A 25,704-nucleotide genomic window follows, 5' to 3' on the forward strand; every position below is an offset into this window, starting at 1 on the left:
AAACAAGCAAGCACAGCCATGCCACTTCAATGAGGCATGAAATGGTTAAGTAACGAGTGGTGAGTCTAGGATTCTAACTCAAGCAGTCTTACAACTAAAACTAAAATAAAATATCTTTATGTTTATACTTATATTTAGAGAGAGAAACGATCAGGACATATTGTATAATAGAAACCTGGTAGTCCTTGAATGAAGAGGATACCTCAAACTAACCCAAGTATGTAATTCAAGTTTTGCCTAGCAAGAAAACATATTTAGAACTTGGAATTAAAAAGCTCCAGAAGCTAGTACCGTGATATTTTGATACTTGCAAGAGTCTCCCCTACTTTATGTGTATTCCTTCCCCCACAGCTCCTCACCCCACATTTTATATGACTTGAGGCGTGAAACACTAATTTGAATGTCCAAACTAGGATCCCGGGGAGAAGCTACTATAAAAGGTTAAAACAAACTCTTGCTTCCGTTGTACACTGCCTGTGGGGAGCTATCAAATATCTAAGAGAAGTTGTAAAATAATACTATCCTGATGATCTGTTTTCCACTACTATATATAAAGCCCATGCAGTGCTCATTGTTATTGCTGTTTTCTTTGCTCATATTGTAGAATGCAGGTCATACAAAGGGATGGTGAAATCTAGTAACTTTTCACTAGCTTTGGAAAAAAGATTGATGGAAAATCATTTGTAGTACAGAAAAAAATGCTATTTAAAAAAATGTTCGTCCCAAGTAACTTATGCATCAAACTTGGGAATCTATAGAAACTGAAGATTTTAAGTGTTTGATAAAACTCTCCTAGAGTGTGCTTTCAGTTTCAATTTCCTGTCTATAGGAAATTTTCCTCTGCTGTTTCACTGTTTGTGAAGAAAGTAAGATTTTATCACCCTTTCATTTTCATTTGTGTCTATTTCTTGGCATAAGGAAATCATTCTCTATTGGTACCATATCATTCATTGAATAGAAATCAAAAAGATCCTAAGTAAGCTTCTAAATTACAACTTTTCAACTTCTGAAAAATATTATTTATTTTTACTGATTGGAAGATGGTTTGGATACTATCAATCTCGTATGTAGTACCTACCATCACATTTATATCATAGTTCATTCCTACTGTTGCCATAGATGATTACAAAAGGGATGGCCAAAGCTTCTCGTCTAAATTATATATGACAGATACAGAATACTTTTGGAAGCTATATCAAAATTATATTTCTATATCTTCTTTGGCATATAACACTTTTTAAATTTAGTTTTTATATTTATTCGTTTCCTTTATTTACTTATCCCAATGTAAGTACTCAGGTCTTCAGCTGTTTCTGTTCCGGGAAGTTTGGAGAGGCTATTTGTTCGAGGTCATTGTGTTACTATGTGATGGCAGGAGATGGTTTCTGTCGCTTACTCCGAAAACATTTAACCTTTCTCCAAGTAGACCCTGATGCGGTGTATGTTTCAACTTTCCTCTATTCAGTCACACACTTCATGAACAGCCCCAACCTGAGCTGAAAGGGAAGAATCATAATTGCTTTAGCTGTGGACAAGTGATGCAGTTCTGGCCAAGGAGACAAACATTATTATTCCCATTTCACAGAACAAGTGATGGGGCTCAACTAGAACCCAGGTTCCTGAGCCCAAGGCCAACCATTGTCTTTCTTCTACACACGGGATCACCTATGAAAGGGTGCTTATTTTTAATAATGTGTTTGAATATTTATTTACCATCTGTACTCTTGTATGTTGCTGCATAACAATCCCAAAACTTTGTCACTTGCAACAACAGACATCTATAATCTTACAGTTTCTGAGGTGCAGGAACCCAGGAGGGGCTTAGCTGATGGACCTGGCTCAGGCTTTCTCGTATCGTTGCAGTCAAACTTGACTCAGTACCAAGACATTTTGTGGCAGCTTCCAGAAACAGAGAAAAATAAAGATACAGGGATTTGGGTTAAAAGTTCTCTTAAATTTTTGCTCAGTCTTTCTATTATATCAGAAATTTCCCAATTATACTTTGTGAGATCTTAGGGAAAAAGAGAATAGTTATTGTAAATTTCCATATTTAGCATTTATCATACTATATTGCAATTATTTATATAATATGTAATAACCTACATTGTTATATATAATGATGACTCTCCTTTTAGATCAGGGGTCCTCAACACTCCCAGCAAATTTTAATTACTTAGGAGCTTTTAAAAAATGTTAATAACATGGGCCCAACTCCCATCCAATTGAATCAGAATCTCTAGGTATGAGTCCAAAGAATCATTAGTTTTTAAAATCTTCCTGGGAGATTCTAATATATACCTAGGACTGAAACAGTTGTTTTCTTAATTAATTCCTTTTTTTTTTGTTTATGTTATACACACTTTTGGGAACCTCAGGAAAACTGTGGATCTTTCTCCATCGATAAATGTGATCTGTCCATTCAGGAAAATTTTTTGTATAATTTCAAGGGATTGTGCATCCCTGATTTAGACTGTGAGCTCCTCAATGGTGGTAACTGTGTTTTTTAATCTATGTGTATTTTTGTATGAACTTTTCTCTTTTCTCTGCCCTTACCCAAGAAGTGAGGCTTTGAGTCTTGGCATAGGACAGACATGTAGACCAATGGAATAGAAATGAGAGTCTAGTAATAAACCCACACAGTATGGTCAACTGATGTTTTACAAGGGTGCCAAGACAATCCAGTGGGAAAAGAATAGTCTCTTCAACAAATGGGGTTGGGATAACTGGATATCCACATGCAAAAGAATGAAACTGTACCACTACCTCACACCATATACAAAAATTAATGTAAAATGAAACAACAACCTAATATAGTTAGAACTATAAAGCTCTTAGAAGAAAACATAGGCCTAAATCTTTGTGACTTTGGATTTGAAAAGCATTCTTAGATATTATACCATAATCAGCAAAAGGAGAAATAGATAAATTGTACTTCACCAGTATTTAGAACTTTTGATCATCAAAGGATGTTATCAAGAAAGTGATGAGACATCCTACACAATGGGAGAAATTATTTGCAAATCATATATCTGATAAGGGGGTAGTATTGAGAATATAGGAACAATTCCTATAACTGAATAACAAAAAGACAAACTACCCAATTAAAACATGTACAAAGCACTTGAATAGACATTTCTCCAAAGAAGATAGACAAATGGCCAATAAGCACCTGAAAAGATGCTTAACATCATTAGGCATTAGGGAAATGAAACTCAAAACCATGGAGATACCACTTTACACTCAGTAGGATTACTACTATTTTAAAAAAACCAAACAAACAGACAAAAGCCCCTAAAACCCATAAAAGCTGAGAATAACAAATCTTGGCGAGGATGTGGGGAATTGGAATGCTTGTACATTGCTGGTGGCAATGTAAAATGGGTACACCCACTGTGGAAAACAGTTTGGTGGTTCTTCAAAAAGTTAAACGCAGAATTATCATGTGATCTAGCAATTACACTCCTGGGTATATATCCCAAAGAACTGAAAACAGGTACTCAAATACTTGTACACGATGTCCATAGAAGCATTATTTACAGTAGCTAAAAGGTGGAAACCACCCAATGTCCATCCACTGACAACAAATAAACAAATTTAGGATATACGCATAACACAGTATTATTTGGCCATTGAAAGGATACCTGCTACAATATTGAACCTCTAAAACATTATGCCATGATTTCATTTATGTGAAATGTCAGGAGTAGGTAAATCCATAGAAACAGAAGACAGGTTGGTGGTTGCCAGCGACTGGGGGATGTGAGAATAGATAGCGACTACTTAATGGGGGAGGGAGTTTCTTTTGGGGTGATGAAAATGTTTTCAAACTAGATAGGGATTGTGATTGCACAACACTGTGAATGTATTAAGTGTCAGTGAATTGTATACTCTAAATGATTAATTTTATGTTATATGAATTTCATTTCAATTACAAAAAACACAGAGGCAGTCCCAGACAAACTGGCACAAGCTGATCATCTTATTCCTATGTGAGAACATTTGTACGCAAAATAACTGTCTTTGAGTTATTCCTTGAAACTACATAAAATACTTACTGGAACACACTAAACGCTCAATAAATATTAGTTGATATAAAAAAATATAAATGGGAGTTTGAGGCAGTTTATAGAGACATGATGCAAGACAAACTCTGTATCCTTGGCCCCTAACACAGTTTCTCATACATGGTACACAGACTCTTAATGTTTTTGAATTGATCCAACTGGAAAGTCTCTTTTCTCTAGAGACATTCAGGAATGGGCTATATATCGCATCACTTCAGACCTCTGAAGATTTGCTGATGTATGCATCAGGGGACAATGAAATTTGGTAAATGACTATTACTCCATACATGAATTCATGTAAAACATTGAAATATTAATGCAATGGAACAACTGATATGGCAGGAAGAGCCATGTTTAGTCTTCTATGAATAATCTTGTACAATAAATCATTTGTCCTCTAGTCGAGATTGTGAACTAAGTAAACCCATGTGTAAACTGTGGGAGTCTCCTCAACTCTAACAGCACAGAAGTCAAAGAAAAGGGGAAGAATCTCATCCCTAAATACAATGGACTTTACTTCAAATAAGGCAATGATACTTTTCCGGATTGTGAGATTTCTGAAATTACTTGCTTCAATGCTCACAGACTCAAACTAGGCCAGGATCCATGAACAGTAACAAGGTCACTTGTTAATCTGTTACAGATAGTATTCTGTGCAGAGGAAACTATGCTACTATGTTTAGACCTCTACTCTTATTTTTAACACTACTGCATCTAATGACACATTCCTGGATACTAAATTAATGAGCTTTCCACACATATTCAGTACTTTCCTCTGAGAAGCTCAGAATGTGTTGTGCATTAAGTGAGACTCATTACAGTTCTCACATGGTTATTGTTATACCAGGTTGAGAGGAATAATTACAGTATTTAGATTTGTAATCCCTTCATTTTATAAAACAGATATTTCACAGCTCAAACAGGATCAGCAATGAAGTTATTTGTAGGTGGATTTCTGCTTATTGCCAATTCTGACAGAGTAAATCCACAAAAAGTGCATTACAGGGAATTTTTGATTTCAGTCACTCTATCCTTCCCTCAAATCTGTTCCCAGTCTCTGGTCTTAACCCATGGGTCAATGCATGCCACCAGTGGCCACCTAGATGTTCAAGGTTGGAATCCAAGAGTCACTGTTGATTCTCCCCTTTTCTTGCATCCCGACACCCACTCCATTGTCAAGCCTCATCTCTTCACTTTTGTCCATCTCCTCTGCCCTATCTGAGTCCAGCAGCCCACTTCTCTTACCAAGGCTCCTGCAACAGGCCCTCTGCTTTTGCTTTTGGCCTCCTGCAATCTATTCTCTGTAAGTCAACCAGAGCAATCTTTGCAGAACCAGTCATTGGGGTTTCTGCCCCTCACACTCTTTCCAGCTCAGCACCAGTTGTCCTGGTTATTTTCCCCAGGAAGTGCTTCCCCATCTTCCTATGTGGCCAACTCCTCATTTAGCCTTGAGTATTCTACCTAAAGTGGGTGTCCACCCCCAATGCACAACAGCCATTATTATCTTTCAGCCCTAGTTTCTTTCATAACATTTCCAATTTTATAATTATTTTATTATTATTTGTTTGTTAGCTTTTCTACCTTTAGAATGAAAGTTACATCAGAGTGGGGCTGCATCTTACTGACTGTGGTATCTCCTCCAGCTTGGTCAGTGAGCCTGGACACTGCTTAAAGAATGAATGCGTCACTTCTCCTGGGTCCTTCCCACTTCCTCTGCCTCTTCTTCCACAACCTCAGCCCTCATGCCTCTGAAGATTCAATAGGAGCAGGAAGAATGACTGATAGAGGTTAAACACTCTGTCTTATTTGCCAACAAAAGAATTTTCTCTTTTCTTTTCTTTTTCTTTTTTTTTTCTTTTTTGATTGTGCCATGAGGCTTGCAGGATCTTAGTTCCCTGACCAGGGATCGAACCCAGGCCCTTGGCAGTGAGAGTGCGGAATCCTAATCACTGGACCACCAGGGAATTCCCAGGATTTTCTTATATATTTTTGAAAACTTTTCTTTCCCACTAAACATATGCGTGGGTAGGAAAGATGAGGGTAGGGCAGAGGAGTGTGGAAGAGTTCACATATTTTCCCCCCCAACCCGGGAGATGTAGAAATGAGAAGGGGAAAATTTTTGTAGAAAGTGTGAAAATTAAGGAGATTGGTTCAAGATGGCGGAGTAGAAGGACATGCGCTCACTCCCTCTTGAGAGAGCACCAGAATCACAACTAACTGCTGAACAGTCATCGACAGGAAGACACTGCAACTCACCAAAAAAGATACCCCACATCCAAAAATGAAGGAGAAGCTGCAATGAGGTGGTAGGAGGGGCAGAATCACAAGAAAATCAAATCCCATAACCGCTGGATGGGTGACCTACAAACTGGAGAACAACTATACCACAGGAGTCCACCCACTGGAGTGAAGATTCTTAGCCGCATATCAGGCTTCCCAACCTGGAGGGCTGGCAAAAGGAGGAGGAATTCCCAGAGAATCAGACTTTGTAAGCAAGCGGGATTGGATTGCAGGACTTTGACAGGACTGGGGGAAATGAAGACTCCACCCTTGGAAGGCACACACAAAGTAGTGTGAACATCAGGACCCAGGGGGAAGGAGCAGTGACCCCAAAGGAGACTGAAAGAGGCCTACATGCTAGTGTTGGAGGGTCTTCTCCAGAGGTGGGGGGAGGTTGTGGCTCACCACGGAGACAAGGACACTGGCAGCAGAAGTTCTGGGAAGTAATCCGTGGCGTGAACACTCTGGGAGTCTGCCATTAGCCCTGCCAAAGAGCCTATAGACTCCAGTGATGGGTTGCCTCAGGCCAAACCACCAACGGGGAGGGAACTCAGCCCCACCCATCAGCGGGCAAGGGGATTAAAGTTTTACTGAGCTCTGACCACCAGAGCAACAGCCAGCTCTACCCGCCACCAGTCCCTCCCATCAGGAAGTTTGCACAAGCCTCTTAGAAAGCCTTATCCACCAGAGGGCAGACAGCAGAAACAAGAACTACAGTCCTGCAGCCTGTGGAACGAAAACCACATTCACAGAAAGATAGACAAAATGAAAAGACAGAACACTACGTATCAGATGAAGGAACAAGATAAAACTCCAGAAAAACAGCTAAAGGAAGTGGAGATAGGCAACCCGCCAGAAAAAGAATTCAGAATAATGATAGTGAAGAAGATCCAGAACCTCAGAAAAAGAATGGAGGCAAAGATGGAGAAGATGCAAGAAATGTTTAACAAAGACCTAGAAGAATTAAAGAGCAAACAAAAAAAGATGGACAATACAATAATTGAAATGAAAAATACACTACAAGGAATCAATAGCAGAATAACTGAGGTAGAAGAATGGGTAAGTGACCTAGAAGACAGAATGGTGGAAATCCCTGACACAGAACAGAATAAAGAAAAAAGAATGAAAAGAAATGAAGACAGCCCAAGAGACCTCTGGGACAACATTAGATGCAGCAACATTTGCATTATAGCGGTCCCAGAAAGAGAAGAGAGAGAGAAAGGACCCGAGAAAATATTTGACGAGATTACAGTCGAAAACTTCCCTAACATGGGAAAGGAAATAGCCACCCAAGTCCAGGAAGTGCAGAGAGTCCCAGGCAGGATAAACCCAAGGAGAAACACACCGAGACACATAGTCATCCAACTGACAAAAATTAAAGACAAAGAAAAATTATTAAAACCAACAAGGGAACAAAGGGAATACAAGGGAATCCCCATAAGGTTAACAGCTGATTTCTCAGCAGAAACTCTACAAGCCAGAAGGGAGTGGCATGATATATTTAAAGTGATGAAAGGAAAGAACCTACAACCGAGATTACTCTACCCGGCAAGGATCTCATTCAGATTCGACAGGGAAATCAAAAGCTTTACAGACAAGCAAAAGCTAAGAGAATTCAGGACCACCAAACCAGCTCTATAACAAATGCTAAAGGAACTTCTTTGAGTGGGAAACACAAGAGGAGAAAAGGACCTATGAAAACAAACCCATAAGAATTAAGAAAATTATAATAGGAACATACATATCTATAATTACCTTAAAGGTGAATGGATTAAATGCTCCAACCAAAAGACACAGGCTCACTGAATAGATACAAAAACAAGACCCATCTATATGCTGCCTACAAGAGCCCCACTTCAGACCTAGGGACACATACAGACTGAAAGTGAGGGGATGGAAAAAGATATTCTGTGCAAATGGAAATCAAAGCTGGAGTAGCAATACTCATATCAGATAAAATAGACTTTAAAATAAAGAATGTTACAAGAGACAAAGAAGGACACTACATAATGACCAAGGGATTCATCCGAGAAGAAGATGTAACAATTATAAACATATATGCAACCAACATAGAAGCACCTCAATACAAAAGGCAAATGCTAACAGATATAAAAGAGGAAATTGACAGTAGCACAGTAATAGCAGGGGATTTTAACACCTCACTTACACCAATAGACAGATCATCCAAACAGAAAATTAATAAGGAAACACAAGCTTTAATTGACACAATAGACAAGATAGATTTAACTGACATTTATAGGACATACCATCTGAAAACAGCAGATTACACTTTCACCTCAAGTGCACACGGAACATCCTCCAGGGTAGATCACATCTTAGGTCACAAATGAAGACTTGGTAAATTTAAGAAAATTGAAATCATATCAAGCATGTTTTCTGACCAGAAGGCTATGAGATTAGAAATCAATTACAGGGAAAAAACATAAAAAATACAAACACATGGAAACTAAACAATACATTACTAAATAACCAAGACATCATTGATGAAATCAAAGAGGAAATCAAAAAATACCTAGAGACAAATGACAGTGAAAGCACAACGATCCAAAACCTATGGGATGCAGCAAAAGCAGTTCTAAGAGGAAAGTTTATAGCAATACAGGCCTACCTCAAGAAACAAGAAAAATCTCAAATAAACAATCTAACCTTACACCTAAAGGAGCTAGAGAAAGAAGAACAAACAAAACCCAAAGTTAGTAGAAGGAAAGAAATCATAAAGATCAGAGCAGAAATTAATGAAATAGAAACAAAGAAAACAATAGCAAAGATCAATAAAACTAAAAACTGATTCTTTCAGAAGATAAACAAAGTTGATAAACCTTTAGCCAGACTCATCAAGAAAAAGAGGGAAAGTACTCAAATCAATAAAATTAGAAATGAAAAAGGAGAAGTTACAACAGACACGGCAGAAATACAAAGCATCCTAAGAGACTACTACAAGCAACTCTATGCCAATAAAATGGACAATCTGGAAGAAATGGACGAATTCTTAGAAAGGTATAAGCTTCCAAGACTGAACCAGGAAGAAATAGAAAATATGAACAGACCAATCAGATGTAATGAATTGAAACTGTGATTAAAAATCTTCCAACAAACCAAAGTCCAGGACCAGTTGGCTACACAGGTGAATTCTATCAAACATTTAGAGAAGAGCTAACACCCATCCTTATCACACTCTTCCAAAAAGTTGCAGAGGAAGGAACACTCCCAAACTCATTCTATGAGGCCACCATCACCCGGATACCAAAACCAGACAAAATACTATAAAAAAAGAAAATTACAGACCAATGTCACTGATGAATATGGATGCAAAAACCTCAACAAAATGCAAACAGAATCCAACAACACATTAAAAGGATCATACACCATGCTCAAGTGAGATTTATCCCAGGGATTCAAGGATTCTTCAATATGTGCATTCAGTCAGTGTGATACACTACACTGTATTAACAAACGGAAGAATAAAAACCATATGATCATTTTAATAGATGCAGAAAAAGCTTTTGGCAAAATTCAACACCCATTTATGATAAAACCTCTCCAGAGAGTGGGAATAGAGGGAACCTACCTCAACATAAAAAAGGCCATATATGACAAACCCACAGCAAATATCATTCTCAATGGTGAAAAACTTGAAAGCATTTTCTCTAAGATCAGGAAGAAGACAAAGAAGTCCACTCTCACCACTGTTATTCAATATAGTTTTGGAAGTCCTAGCCACAGCAATCACAGAAGAAAAAGAAATAAAAGAAATACAAATTGGAAAAGAAGAAGTAAAACTGTCACTGTTTGCAGATGACATGACACTATACATAGAGAATCCTAAAGATGCGACCAGAAAACTACTAGAGCTAAAGAATGAATTTAGTAAAGTAAAGTTGCAGGCTACAAAATAATGCACAGAAATCTCTTGCATTCCTATGCACAAACAACAAAATATCAGAAAGAGAAATTAAGGAAATAATCCCATTCACCATTGCAACAAAAAGAAGAAAATACCTAGGAATAAACCTACCTAAGTAGGTAAAAAACATGTACTCAGAAAACTATAAGGCACTGATGAAAGAAATGAAAGATTACACAGATTGTGAGATATACCATGTCCTTGGATTAGAAGAGTCAATACTGTGAAAATGACTATACTACCCAAAGCAATCTACAGATTCAGTGCAATCCCTATCAAATTACCAATGACATTTTTTTACAGAACTGGAACAAAAAATCTTAAAATTTGTATGGAGACACAAAAGACCCCGAACAGCCAAAGCAATCTTGAGGGAAAATAACAGAGCTGGAAGAATCAGACTCCCTGACTTCAGACTATACTACAAAGCTACAGTAATGAAGACAATATGGTACTGGCACAAAAATGGAAATATAGATCAATGGAATAGGATAGAAAGCCCAGAGATAAACCCACGCACCTATGGTCTCCTAATCTATTACAAAGGAGGCAAGGATGTACAATGGAGAAAAGACAGTCTCTTCAATAAGTGGTGCTGGGGAAACTGGACAGCTACTTGTAAGAGAATGAAATTAGAACACTCCCTAACACCATACACAAAAATAAACTCAAAATGGGTTAAACACCTAGATGTAAGATCAGACACTATAAAACTCTTAGAGGAAAACATAGGAAGAACACTCTTTGAAATAAATCACAGCAAGATCTTTTTTGACCCACCTCGTCGAGTAATGGAAATAAAAACAAAAATAAACAAATGGAACCTAATGAAACTTAAAAGTTTTTGCACAGCAAAGGAAACTATAAACAAGAGGAAAAGACTGCTGGAGTAGGAGAAAATATTTGCAAACAAATCAACGGACAAAGGATTAATCTCCAAAATATATAAACAGTCCATGCAGCTCAATATTAAAAAAACAAACAACCCAATCAAAAGATGGGCACAAGACCTAAATAGACATTTCTCCAAAGAAGACATACAGATGGCCAAGAGGCACATGAAAAGATGCTCAACATCATAATCATTAGAGAAATGCAAATCAAAACTACAATGAGGTATCACCTGACACCAGTTAGAGTGGGTATCATCAGAAAATCTACAAACATCAGTTGCTGGAGAGGTGTGGAGAAAAGGGCACCCTCTTGCACTGTTGATGGGAATGTAAATTGATACAGCCACTGTGGAGAACAGTATGGAGGTTCCTTAAAAAACTAAAAATAGAACTACCATATGACTCAGCAATCCCACTACTGGACATATACCCTGAGAAAACCATAATTCAAAATGACACTTACACCCCAATGTTCATTGCAGCACTATTTACAATAGCCAAGACATGGAAGCAACCTAAATGCCCATCGACAGATGAATACATAAAGAAGATGTAGTACATATATACAATGGAATACTACTCAGCCATAAAAAGGAACAAAGTTGGGTCATTTGTAGAGATGTGGATGGACCTAGAGACTGTTATACAGAGTGAAGTAAGTCAGAAAGAGAAAAACAGATATATTAATGCATATATGTGGAATCTATAAAATTGGTACATATGAACCGGTTTGCAGGGCAGAAATTGAGACACAGATGTAGAGAACAAACGTATGGACACCAAGCGCGGAAAGCTGGGGTGGGGTGGGGTGGGGTGGGATGAATTGGGAGGTTTAAGAAGTTGGAAAGAAAGATGTAAAAAAGACCCTTTATGGTTTTTCATAAAGTTTTGCCCTGAGTAAGTAGGTGTAAGAAATCTCCTTGTCTTGTGATTAAATATATAGTTTAGAGTTATCTTTATTTTTTAATATCAAAAAGAGGTAAAGTGTTTACTTGCTGTGGGTTCTTCCTGCTGGTGCAATTTTTGTAACATTTTGCCTACTATCTGGAAAACAAGACTGACCTCTCTAGTTAGAGGCTAATTTTAGTTGGGTCATGTAGGCTCTTTGTGGATTCATTCACTAACCACTTACTATATATGTAAAAATGTGCCGGGCACTGTTGGTTGAGCAAGCTTAACCTTTATGCACTGATACTCACTGTCTTCTGCCAGAGTGACTTCTGTTTTGCCTTAAGTGTGCCAGGTTAGGCATGGGATTTAAATTTATATCAACTTATCATTTGTTTTCTCTCTCTTGACATACTTTCACCCTTTTTACTCTTGTTACTTTCACCAGATGTGGTCCTTCTCTTCACTTGGTGATGCATCTCTTGTGAATCAGCCAGTTTCTTTAACACCCTTTGTCCCATCAAAAAGCTGTATCTTTTAAATTACTTTCCGAAAGAGACCATGTTTCCAGAAACTTTTGGATATGGCACACCTGGTTTAATTCAGAGGATGTATTCCCAAAAACGGTAGGATCATTTCTATGTGGGTTCATTGGAGGACAGCCTTAAGGAGATGCTCTCCAGACAGTCAACACGGACAGTCTCTCTTTGCTGGTCAGTCCTCCAGCTTTCAGTGATGTTTATGATGTTTATGAAGGTCAAAGGGCTTTCAAATATAAGTAAGTGCTTCGTGATATTTATTCTCTGATTCCTAAGTCATTTTCTTGAAGACACATTGTGGTCTGCTTATCTCCTTACCACCTTTCTTAGGTGTAAGTATTGCTTGCATACTTTTTGACTTTTGTCAGATGTTATGGGTCAAAACTGTTCACCATAACACACAATAAATAGTAGAAAGAACAGCCATAGCGTAGTAAACAATACATGTTTTAGAACTCACTCAACTCAGGAAAATGAGATAGAGTACTGTTTGGCAGAGGACCTTTGCAATATGGTGGATTAATGCTTTTTAGCCAGGAATATGTTACAGTACAGTGTGTTGGCTAGATCTCACTGACCGAGAAGGTACCTAGAGCATGGGTGGGGTGGAGGAGAGACATATATACACATAAAGTTTATTGTAATGCATATATGTGTGTGTATTCCATAGGCACCCATACACACAAGTTACTTTTTAAAAGAAACTCAGAGATTTATAGAAATTTAATGAATCAGCACTGTGTGCAGCATTATCAAATTGGGTCTATGTGCATTCCTACATATGAGTTTCCAGAAAATGCTTAACTGAATGCTCCCAACAAATTATAATTAGGTTTAGATTGTCCACCTGGTGTTTCATTTCTTTCTGCAATAAAGTTAGTTGATGATATTTTCATTTACAGTTGACAACTGAGAAAACAGAAATCTGGCTATATCATCCAAGGGATTCCACTGGACCCTGCTGCCTCTCAGAATTCAGTGAAACTCAGGTATTTGGACGATGAAACAATTATTTACAATTTTAGTTTACTTTGCCATGTCATTCCTTACAAATCATCTGTATGCTGCCTTCTAAGTGCCATATGCTTACTTTTAATTAAAATCCTAAAGAAGAAGAACCAGCAAAGTGTATCATCATTATTATTCATGGTGCATTGTTGGCTAGACCCTTTATAAAAATGTGTAACACAAAATTGTACTTTGTGAATATTTATGGAATTATCCTATAAAGAAACTGAGCTTTTAAAAAAATCTAAACAAGCTATATATACTTCATGAGGAAAAATCTAGTTTATTAAAGAGAAATGTATCAGATAATCTATTGTAATGATTAAGTGAATGAACTTGTTAAAACATGAATTGGCTATAAAATGTCATAAAATGTAGCAGATTAAGCTACTTTTTTTGAAGTCTTTCCAGATTTTTTTAATGAGTTAATATATTGCTTTTTAACAAAGAACTCCTGCAGGCAGAAAAGAAATTATATCTGACTTAAAAATTCCCATCATGCTTCATTCTCTGGTGTACTTTTGCAGCCTTGATGGATTTGTTACATAATCAGCTTTCAATGGCTTCTTTTATTATAAAACAGAGCATTATTGCCTAAAACAGCCCCACTCTCTTTTTTTTTTTTCTTCCCTCAGTTTCTGAAATTACAAATGCATTTAAACAATGATCAAGTCATGCTGCAGCAGGCACAGGGAACAAATGAACAACTGCAGCAAGAAATTGCTAAACTTGGGTCTGAAATGCCAGCATTGGAGAAAAACCTGAGATCAATAGTGCTCAAAAGTGTGAGCTGATGGAAGATAGGATATAACTCCATTGGGCTTCCTACCTGCTATTTATGCTTGCTCTTCACATAACCCATGGACAGTTGGCATTATGGAAAACATTATAAAACAGTTCCTTGCCATTTCTAACTACGCTGCATATTTGGAAAGTGTACAGATGCAGCTGTCATACTTTTTTTAAAAAAAACTACTGGGCTATATAATAATTAGAAAGAGAGATGGAATTTAATTAATGCAATAGTAAAAACTATCTGACTTAAAATTTCCTTTACAATCAACCCAACATGTAGTAGATAGAACTCCTTAAACTCAAGGTATCCTTGAACCTTCAGATCCCATTGAAAATATGTTGCTGCTTTTTATTTATTTCAGATCAAACATCTTAACCTTTCTCCACGTATTATATTAATTACCCCAAGACTAACTCAATGTACTTTTCTCAGCAACAAAAGCCAGATTTCTCACTACAAAATGAGAGACATTTTCTTACAATCATGAGTTGTTTAGAATTTACCAAAGATATGAAGATTATATAAGTATCACCAGCTATTGCTACAAACTCTTTTAATCTAATGTTAATAGACAAAAAGAATAATTAATGTTATCTAGTGATAACAGTTCCATAACAATGTGAATATGTTTAATGACACTGAACTATACATTTTAGACATTGTTAAAATAGTCAATTTTGTACTATATATATTTTGCTATCATTTAAAAAAAACACAAAAAATTTAAAGTATAACTATGCAGTGTTCCCTGGACCCCCACTACCAAGTTTAAGAACACTTTATTTAACTTTGCCATCTTATGAGAGTCCTTCTAAGATCTCTTCTTTCCACTTCTGTCTTAACAGCCCATCCCTGTCCTGACATGAATTTTGTGTTCCTATTCCCTTGTTGTATTGTTTAGTCTTGCGTGTCAAAGAGCTTTATAAGTGGAATCGCATGCCATGTATTTTTCTGCAATAGCTTTTTTGTTTAATCTTTAATCCCTGAGATTCTTTCACATTGTTACCTGTAGTTGTATTTCACTATTTTCACTGTTATATAATATTCTATCCCATGGCTATACCATAATCTACTTATTTGTTTATGGTTGATCTTTGGGTTGCTTCTCTTTTATCCTTTTTCTTTTTCTTTTCTTTTCTTTTTTTTTGGTTATTACATAGAGTGTTGCTATGAGCCTTTTTTCTCCCTGTATATATGGGCAAAGTTTTTTATAGTGGTATTTTAGCTGTCCCCGGAACAAATGACTGCTCCATTGATTTCCCTACCTCACTGTGCAGAGTTTATTCAGTAGCCATACAATCTGACAAACATAGAGATGGCTTATTTTGTAGTCAGACCCAGTTTCAAATACTTCCTCCTTCACTTAGCAGATATATGAAGTTAGATAAGATCTCTGGGCTTCGATTTCCTTATCTCTGTCTTGGGACTAATAATAGCTGCCACACAGTGTTTTCGAGTAGATTTAATTAGATAATCTACTTAAAGAACTAATTATTTAATACACGCTCAGTAAATAGTAATTATTAGTGGTATTATAATTACAGAATAGATGGCTGTACCAAGAATCACTGTGCAGAGATACTTCAATTTTATTCAAACAAAGGAGTAGAAATTTAAACTCCTGCAGTCAGATCTCAGAGCTAGGAGCAGTAGGACAAATGAGTTGGTGCCAAAGCACTGGGGCCGACACCCATAAGGTGAGACAAGGGTACAAAATGTCCTCACCTTCTCCATTGTCCCCAAATCCCCATTAAACTTCTAGTTTAATCCAGCTGTGCCACAATAAGCAATAAGGAATAGAGTACTTAGGGAGATGGTGGCACAAGAGCACATTTTATTCCCTTACTGCACTTGGAGGGTGGAGTGGAATCCTTCCCCATCTCTCTATTCATGTGGAGCTCATGGGTAGCACAGAGATCTTGTGATTAACCTTAAATCGTGAACAAAAAAGGCATATTGCTGCCCTTGAGGAGTTTATAATCTAGTTTATAATCTAGGGAAGATAGCAATCCCTATGAAACAATTGGAGAGTAATGAAGAAAAGGTAATTGTCCAACTGTGGGGTTTAATTTAATAGCTACATCCTAGAAAAAGCTAATTGATATAATAAAGCATTATTAATTAAAATTGGTTATATGTTTCAAAATTTACCACTTTTTTTTTTTAAAAAGGCAAACGTGCTTTTAATCCAGTATTTTGTTTCCTATCTGAATATCGTCAGTGGTGGCACAGCCTGATGTCATATCCACTTCAAGTTAATTTGATGCACTGTCTTCGTGTTCGTCATTATTTTAAACAGTAGTTGTTCGTTTGCTTGACAGGAAAGGTGGAGCAACTCTTTGCAGCTTAAGTGAATTAACCTGGCCAAGGTTACCTACACACAGGGAGTCATTTTGACAGACAGAGCTGAAATATTTAAACTTGTAGCTCTACACTTCTCCATCCCCCTGCTTTTCCAGCTCAAGTGAATATCTGTTTTTGTCTGGGAAGTTTAAGTAAGGCATCGTGTTGGTGACAGGGTGAATGGCTCTCACAAGGAGCCCGAACTCTGGCTTCTCAGTGAGAGCCTGAGCCTGCCTCTCCCCCATGATGCTTTGCTCCTTATCAGGGGAACGAAGACAAGTGGACGTAGGTCCCACTGTGCTGCTGCGCCTTCAAAAATACAGCACCTGTGAAATAAAAATCAAGACTTCCATTTCTGAAGCAATTGCAACAACTCTTTATCCCAGAGGATGGGTACAGTTCAAGAAGATAATTTGCAAAAGCCTTTCAAGAGTCATTTTACATTAAGGTACTCAGAAAACAAATGACTGAAAGAAACAAAAGCATTGGCCCTTCCATTGTAAAATTTAAGATGTATCTCTACTTATACAACTTGTTCTGAAATAAGGCTGTTATTCTCCCTAGGTGGCAAATACAGATGTAAACACCCAGCTAGCAAAGTCTTCCTCTCTGAGTGTATAGATTGCCTTATTTCCAAGAATAATGGTTTAGTGAAGGTGTCAGCTGTCATACTTACAGCCATCACTCATGCTACATTTGAGATGATGTGCTGTGTGCTCATCCATGCTTAGGGCAGGATGCTTATTATCCGACCAGGAAATGAGGCTTCTGACATTCTTTTTGGCTGTTAAAAATAAAACGCCTAAATATGTGTGCTAGCTCACTGCTGAGTAAACATCTTCATTCACAGTACATCTTTGATAATCTTTCCTGAGGTCATTAGAGGATGTGTGCTCCCTCTGACCACAGTTGAAAGCGCTTGGGTACAGCTAGCCTGTCTTCATTGCTTAAAGATGGTGACTGCTTTTAGAAAAGGAAATATTCTAATAAAAATAGACACTCTTAAAAAGAGGTAAACCAGAGCATTGATTTCCACTATAATTCTTGTGCTGTGTTCAGCAAAGCAAATAATTCTACAAGCAATTAGGGCATACCACCTCTTTAATGTTTTCATATATTCAAGTATTTTTCTCATGTGCTTCCTTCTAAAATAATTGCTTATTTTTGAATTAAAATCTATTGAAATCAAATGTGAATCTGAATTTGTTTTATACTAGAGAAAGTGGAGAGTAACTATTTCACACTGATTGGCCCATCAGAAAAAAACTTTCGATAGAAAGATTTGCTATCATTTTCCCAAAGGATCTATCTTGGGAATCACCATTGGCATATGTGATGGAATGGCCCAATTGTTTATTATTGAGATATAAATGATGCATAACACTGTATTGCTTTCAGGTGTATGGAATGGCGTAGTTCTGATAAAGGCAGTTGGTTAGGTATCTGGTCTTGTTTTTGCTCTTTCACCTCAACAGATGATGTCACCTTGTTACGGTTCTTCTCTAGTTACTTGATCAATGTCCATCAGGTTTCTGGATAAAGAAATGTTTCCAGAGTTTATGCCTCTGCTTGTGGATAAGTCAGTTTTTAGCATCAAAATGTCAGAGAGCTGTTGTGTTAGAAGATGAAGGACTCCAAAAGGCAGGTGGCTGGTGGTTGAGTTTTCAGATGTTTTCTGTGATGCTGAGTTAGAGGGCACATGGCAGGCTCCCTCCCTACTCATTACCGAATTCTAGATTCTTCCTCACTACTTGAGTGTGGTGGGGGTCAGTAGCGTCCTCGATCCTGGAAGTTTGTTAGAGATGCAAAACCTCAGACCCCACCCTTAGGTCTACTGAATCAGAATCTGCATTTTAAAAAGATCTCCAGCTGACCTATAGGCACGTGAAAGTTTGAGAAGCGTTCCTCTACTGAATCAAAGATTCATTCTATTTGAACTTTGCTAACCCCTCCCTTTGCCCTGTTACTTTAAGCCATTCCAAATAGTCTTTACTATTCAATTTAATTACCTACAGGTAGGGATTCCATGTTAGAGTCTGCCTTTTCTGGTAGGATATGAACTCAGGATTAAAAAATGGCAATACAAAAACTGGGACATTTATAAATTAAGTCTCAGACATTCTAAGAGTGTTACATTAAAAATGTATTCTTAATGGATTGGTCTACTCAAAACTACTGGCTAAATACAATACTTCTTAAATAATGATAATTACAATAATAACATCCATACATGAAATTGGAGAATGAGAATTCTTTTTACCTCGGAATCTCTGTATTTTGTGCTTTTGTTGGTATAATAATTTGCCATCCTTGGCAAAGGACCATATTGATTTGAACCTGAAGAAAATAGGTAAATAGATGCCGAAGTCTTAGGGAAGGTTCCCGAAGATAATGTCCTCAGCATTTGAAAATTTAAAAGAAAATGTTTCTTCTTTTCTCTTCTTGAAGCTGGATACCATGGATAGTTTTTGAGTCACACGTGTCTGTGTCCCAAAAGGCCTAGGCTTCTTTGGGGGAATGTCGCAGTTCTATTGGCTCAAGCCACATTCAGAATCCTGGGATAGTCTCTTCATCTGACCACCCTAGGATAACATCAGTAATAGTGATTTCAGCTCAAGTCTCTGTAAGCATGTTATATTAGATGGGGTCAAAGTTTTATGAAAAGATAAGAAAAAATTATTCAAAAGTAAGCAAATAGGCAAATTACAGTACTCTAACACCCCACAAGGAACATTATTTTCTGTATGCTAATCACTATTAATTACTTAGTGTACATTATCTTCAATTCTGTTACGTAGGAAACGTTATCCTTAGAGTTCGAGACATTGAGGCTCGGGAATTCCCTGGCAGTCCAGTTGCTAGAGCTCTGCACTTTCACTGCTGAGCGCCAGGGATCAATCCCTGGTCGGGGAACTAAGATCCTACAAGCTGCGTGGCACGGCCAGAAAATAAAGGAATCTGAGGCTTAGAGAAATCTAAAAACTTTCCCAAGCTTATACCCATAATAAATGATGGAGCTTTCAAACTGAAGTCTGTACTGCCCACAGATAGGATCTTAATAGGCTACATAGCTGTTAATCCCTTGACATATTAATGAGTAATTGCCATTTCAGGCATTAGGGAGAGGCAGCTGCAGGTAGGAGGCTCCTACAGTACTCCTCAGCCCTGAACACTGGAGTCCTTGGTACCACTGGCTAAGAGTAACTGTCTATTGAAATGCTAGATTCAAGTGAGCCCAGGTCTCCGAAGGCCCGGCTTGAACTGCCTATAAGGGGTTTGTCTTCATTTGGCAATTTGTTTTTATAACTACTGTAACTTTGATCAATGCTGCTCTTATATTCTATTTCCTGAAGGTATTTTCTGTATTATTACTCTTTCTCATTTTTATATTCCTCCTCGTAAGTCCCTTTCTTTCCTTGTTATAGGCACACTCAAACCTCCATCCTAAAAAAACAACCACCACCACCCACAAACATTTTTCCTTCACCCCGATTCTCCTTCACACTATTGTTCCTTTGTTCTACATCCCATTACCCTCTCATTCTTCTTGAAAGAGTAGCTTTATCAATTACCGTCTATAAATCATTATTTTTCATTCATTTCAGAACCTGTTACCCTCCAGTTTTCTCTTCCATCACTCATTGAATCAAATGTAACCTTGTTTAACAAGCTTTATTACGGTAACGTCCAATAGCCTTCCTTATGGAGGAAACAGAAATGGAAACAGAATATAGCCTATGCTTATGAAACATCTGCTGTAAGCCATCTTTATGCAGTAAATTTTATATATATTTTCTCATCTAAGCTTCACAGTAACCTTCTGATTTTTTATTTATTTATTTTAACATCTTTATTGGAGCGTAATTGCTTTACAATGTTGTGTTAGTTTCTGCTGTATAACAAAGTGAATCTGCTATATATATACATATATCCCCATATCCCCTCCTTCTTGTGTCTCCCTCCCACCCTCCCTATCCCACCCCTCTAGGTGGTCACTAAGCACCGAGCTAATCTCCCTGTGCTATGCAGCTGCTTCCCACTAGGTATCTCTTTTACATTCGGTACTGTATATATGTCAATGCTACTCTCTCACTTCGTCCCAGCTTACCCTTCCCCCTTCCGTGTCCTCACCTCCATTGTCTACCTTTGCATCTTTATTCCTGTCCTGCCCCTAGGTTCATCAGAACCTTTTTTTTTTAGATTCCGTATATATTTGTTAGCATACGGTATTTCTTTTTCTCTTTCCGAATTGCCTCACTCTGTATGACAGACTCTAGGTCCATACACCTCACTACAAATAGTTCAATTCCATTTCTTGTATGGCTGAGTAATATTCCATTGTAAATATGTGCCACATCATCTTTATCCATTTATCTGTCTCTAGACACTTAGGTTGCTTCCATGTCTCGGCTATTGTAAATAGAGCTGCAATGAACATTTTGGTACATGACTCTTTTTGAATTATGGTTTTCTCAGGGTATATGCCCAGTAGTGGGATTGCTGGGTCACATGGTAGTTCTATTTGTAGTTTTTTAAGGAACCTCCATACTGTTCTCCATAGTGGCTGTATCAATTTACATTCCCACCTACAGCGCAAGAGGGTTCCCTTTTCTCCACACCCTCTCCAGCATTTATTGTTTGTAGATTTTTTGATGATGGCCATTCTGACTTGTGTGAGATGATATCTCATTGTAGTTGTTTTCTGTTTTGTTTTGTTTTGTTTTGTGGTATGTGGGTCTCTCACTGTTGTGGCCTCTCCCGTTGCGGAGCACAGGCTCCGGACGCGCAGGCTCAGCGGCCATAGCTCATGGGCCTAGCCACTCCACAGCATGTGGGATCTTCCTGGACTGGGGCACGAACCCATGTCCCCTGCATCGGCAGGCGGACTCTCAACCACTGCGCCACCAGGGAAGCCCTCATTGTAGTTTTGATTTGCATTTCTCTAATGATTAATGATGTTGAGCATTCTTTCATGTGTTTGTTGGCAATCTGTATATCTTCTTTGGAGAAATGTCGATTTAGGTCTTCTGCCCATTTTTGGATAGGGTTGTTTGTTTTTTTGATATTGAGCTGCATGAGCTGCTTGTAAATTTTGGAAATTAATACATTGTCAGTTGCTTCATTTGCAAATATTTTCTCCCATTCTGAGGGTTGTCTTTTGGTCTTGTTTATGGTTTCCTTTGCTGTGCAAAAGCTTTTAAGTTTCATTAGGTCCCATTTGTTTATTTTTGTTTTAATTTCCATTTCTCTAGGAGGCGGGTCAAAAAGGATCTTGCTGTGATTTATGTCATAAAGTGTTCTGCCTATGTTTTCCTCTAAGAGTTTGATAGTGTCTGGCCTTACCTTTAGGTCTTTACTCCATTTTGAGTTTATTTTTGTGTATGGTGTTAGGGAGTTTTCTACTTTCATTCTTTTACATGTACCTGTCCAGGTTTCCCAGCACCACATATTGAAGAGGCTGTCTTTTCTCCACTGTATATTCTTTACTCCTTTGTCAAAGATGAGGTGACCATATGTGCGTGGGTTTATCTCTGGGCTTTCTATCCTGTTCCATTGATCTATATTTCTGTTTTTGTGCCAGTACCATACTGTCTTGATTACTGTAGCTTTGTAGTATAGTCTGAAGTCAGGGAGCCTGATTCCTCAGGCTCCATTTTTCGTCCTCACGTTTGCTTTGGCTATTCGGGGTCTTATGTTTTACCATCCAAATTGTGAAAATTTTTGTTCTAGTTCTGTGAAAAATGCAAGTGGTAGTTTGATAGGGATTGCATTGAATCTGTAGATTGCTTTGGGTAGTAGAGTTATTTTCACAATGTCGATTCTTCCAATCCAAGAACATGGTATATCTCTCCATCTATTTGTATCATCTTTAATTTCTTTCATCAGTGTCTTATAATTTTCTGCATACAGGTCTTTTGTCTCCTTAGGTAGGTTTATTCCTAGATATTTTATTCTTTTTGTTGCAATGGTAAACGGGAGTGTTTTCTTAATTTCACTTTCAGATTTTTCATCATTAGTGTATAGGAATGCCAGAAATTTCTGTGCATTAATTTTGTATCCTGCAACTTTACCAAATTCATTGATTACCTCTAGTACTTTTCTGGTAGCATCTTTAGGATTCTCTATGTATAGTATCATATCATCTGCAAACAGTGACAGCTTTACTTCTTTTCCAATCTGAATTCATTTTATTTCTTTTTCTTCTCTGATTGCTGTGGCTAAAGCTTCCAGAACTATGTTGAATAATAGTGGTGAGAGTGGGCAACCTTGTCTTGTTCCTGATCTTAGTGGAAATGCTTTCAGTTTTTCACCATTGAGGACGATGTTGGCTGTGGGTTTGTCATATATGGCCTTTATTATGTTGAGGAAAGTTCCCTCTATGCCTACTTTCTAGAGGGTTTTTATCGTAAATGGGTGTGGAATTTTGTCGAAAGCTTTCTGTGCATCTGTTGAGATGATCATATGGTTTTTCTCCTTCAATTTTTTACTATGGTGTATCACGTTGATTGATTTGTGTATATTGAAGAATCCTTGCATTCCTGGCGTAAACACCACTTGATCATGGTGTATGGTCCTTTTAATGTGCTGTTGGATTCTGTTTGCTAGTATTTTGTTGAGGATTTTTGCATCTATGTTCTTCAGTGATATTGGCCTACTGTAATTTTCTTTCTTTGTGACATCTTTGTGTGATTTTGGTATCAGGGTGATGGTGGCCTCATAGAATGAGTTTGGGAGTGTTCCTCCCTCTGCTATATTTTGGAAGAGTTTGAGAAGGATAGGTGTTAGCTCTTCTCTAAATGTTTGATAGAATTCACCTGTGAAGCCCTCTGGTCCTGGGCTTTTGTTTTTTGGAAGATTTTTCATCACAGTTTCAATTTCAATGCTTGTGATTGGTCTGTTCATATTTTCTATTTCTTCCTGGTTCAGTCTTGGCAGGTTGTGCATTTCTAAAATTTTTTCAATTTCTTCCAGGTCTTCCATTTCATTAGCGTAGTGTTGCTTGTCGTAATCTCTCATGATCCTTTGTATTGCTTCAGTGTCAGTTGTTACTTCTCCTTTTTCATTTCTAATTCCGTTGATTTGAGTCTTCTCCCTTTTATTCTTGGTGGGTCTGGCTAATGGTTTATCAATTTTGTTTATCTTCTCAAAGAACCAGCTTTTAATTTTATTGATCGTTTCCTTCATTTCTTTTTCATTTATTTCTGATATGATCTTTATGATTCATTTCCTTCTGCTAACTTGTGGGTTTTTGTTCTTCTTTCACGAATTCCTTTAGGTGCAGGGTTAGGTTGTTTATTTGAAATGTTTCCTGTTTCTTAAGGTAGGATTGTATTGCTATAAACTTCCCTCTGAGAACTGCTTTTGCTGCATCCCATAGGTTTTTTTTTTTTTTTTTTTTTTTGCTGTACGCGGGCCTCACACTGTTGTGGCCTCTCCCGTTGCAGAGCACAGGCTCTGGACGTGCAGGCTCAGTGGCCATGGTTCACGGGCCCAGCCACTCCACGGCATGTGGGATCTTCCCAGACTGGGGCACGAACCCGTGTCCCCTGCATCGGCAGGCAGACTCTCAACCACTGCGCCACCAGGGAAGCCCTCCCATTGGTTTTGGATCATCATGTCTCCATTGTTATTTGTTTCTAGGTATTTTTTGATTTGCTCTTTGATTTCTTCAGCGATGTCTTGGCTATTCAATAGCGTATTGTTTATCCTCCATGTGCTTGTATATTTTACATATCTTTTCCTGTAATTGATATCTCGTCTCATAGTGTTGTGCTCAGAAAAGATACTTGATACAATTTCAATTTTCTTAAATTTACCAAGGCTTGATTTGTGACCCAAGATATGATCTATCCTGGAGAATGTTCCATGAGCACTTGAGAAAAATGTGTATTCTGTTATTTTTGGATGGAATGTCCTATAAATGTCAATTAAGTCCATCTTGTTTAATGTATCATTTAAAGCTTGTGTTTCCTTATTTATTTTCATTTTGGATAATCTGTCCATTGGTGAAAGTGGGGTGTTAACGTCCCCTACTATGATTGTGTTACTGTCAATTTCCCCTTTTATGGCTGTTAGTATTTGCCTTATGTATTGAGGTGCTCCTATGTTGGGTGCATAAATATTTACAATTGTTATATCTTCTTCTTGGATTGATCCCTTGATCATTATGTAGTGTCCTTCTTTGTCTCTTGTAATAGTCTTTATTTTAAAGTCTATTTTGTCTGATATGAGAATAGCTACTCCAGCTTTCTTTTGATTTCCATTTGCATGGAATATCTTTTTCCATCCCCTCACTTTCAATCTGTATGTGTCCCTAGGTCTGAAGTGGGTCTCTTGTAGACAGCATATATATAGGTCATGTTTTTGTATCCATTCAGCCAGTCTGTGTCTTTTGGTGGGAGCATTTAGTCCGTTTACATTTAAGGTAATTATCGATCTGTATGTTCCTATTCCCATTTTCTTAATTGTTTTGGGCTTGTTATTGTAGGTCTTTTCCTTCTCTTGTGTTTCTTGCCTAGAGAAGTTCCTTTAGCATTTGTTGTAAAGGTGGTTTAGTGGTGCTGAACTCGCTCAGCTTTTGCCTGTCTGTAAAGGTTTTAATTTCTCCATCAAATCTGAATGAGATCCTTCCTGGGTAGAGTAATCTTGGTTGTAGGTTTTTCTCCTTCATCACTTTAAATATGTCCTGCCAGTCCCTTCTGGCTTACAGAGTTTCTGCTGAAAGATCAGCTGTTAACCTTATGGAGATTCCCTTATGTGTTATTTGTTGCTTTTCCCTTGCTGCTTTTAATAGGTTTTCTTTGTATTTAATTTTTGACAGTTTGATTAATATGTGTCTTGGTGTGTTTCTCCTTGGATTTATCCTGTCTGTGACTCTCTCTGCTTCCTAGACTTGATTAACCATTTCCTTTCCCATATTAGGGAAGGTTTTTTTTGTTTTTTTTAATTTTTTTTTTTTTTTTTTTTT

At 37.6% G+C, this 25,704-nt stretch overlaps 1 long non-coding RNA gene across 3 annotated transcripts in view; it reads left to right on the top strand.

The window, feature by feature from the left end:
- Window positions 1-25,704, top strand: part of LOC113632352 (uncharacterized) — a 309,091-nt gene that overhangs the window by 120,740 nt on the left and 162,647 nt on the right. For all 3 annotated transcript variants that reach the window (XR_003437769.1, XR_003437770.1, XR_003437771.1), the window contains one exon: window positions 13,492-13,578. This is a non-coding gene — a long non-coding RNA (uncharacterized LOC113632352). The remainder of the gene's footprint in view (window positions 1-13,491; window positions 13,579-25,704) is intronic.

This window comes from Aethalodelphis obliquidens, unplaced genomic scaffold (assembly GCF_003676395.1).
Source record: "Aethalodelphis obliquidens isolate GAN/ISIS:26980383/991018 unplaced genomic scaffold, ASM367639v1 scaffold36, whole genome shotgun sequence".
Classification (NCBI taxonomy): Eukaryota; Metazoa; Chordata; class Mammalia; order Artiodactyla; family Delphinidae; genus Aethalodelphis; species Aethalodelphis obliquidens.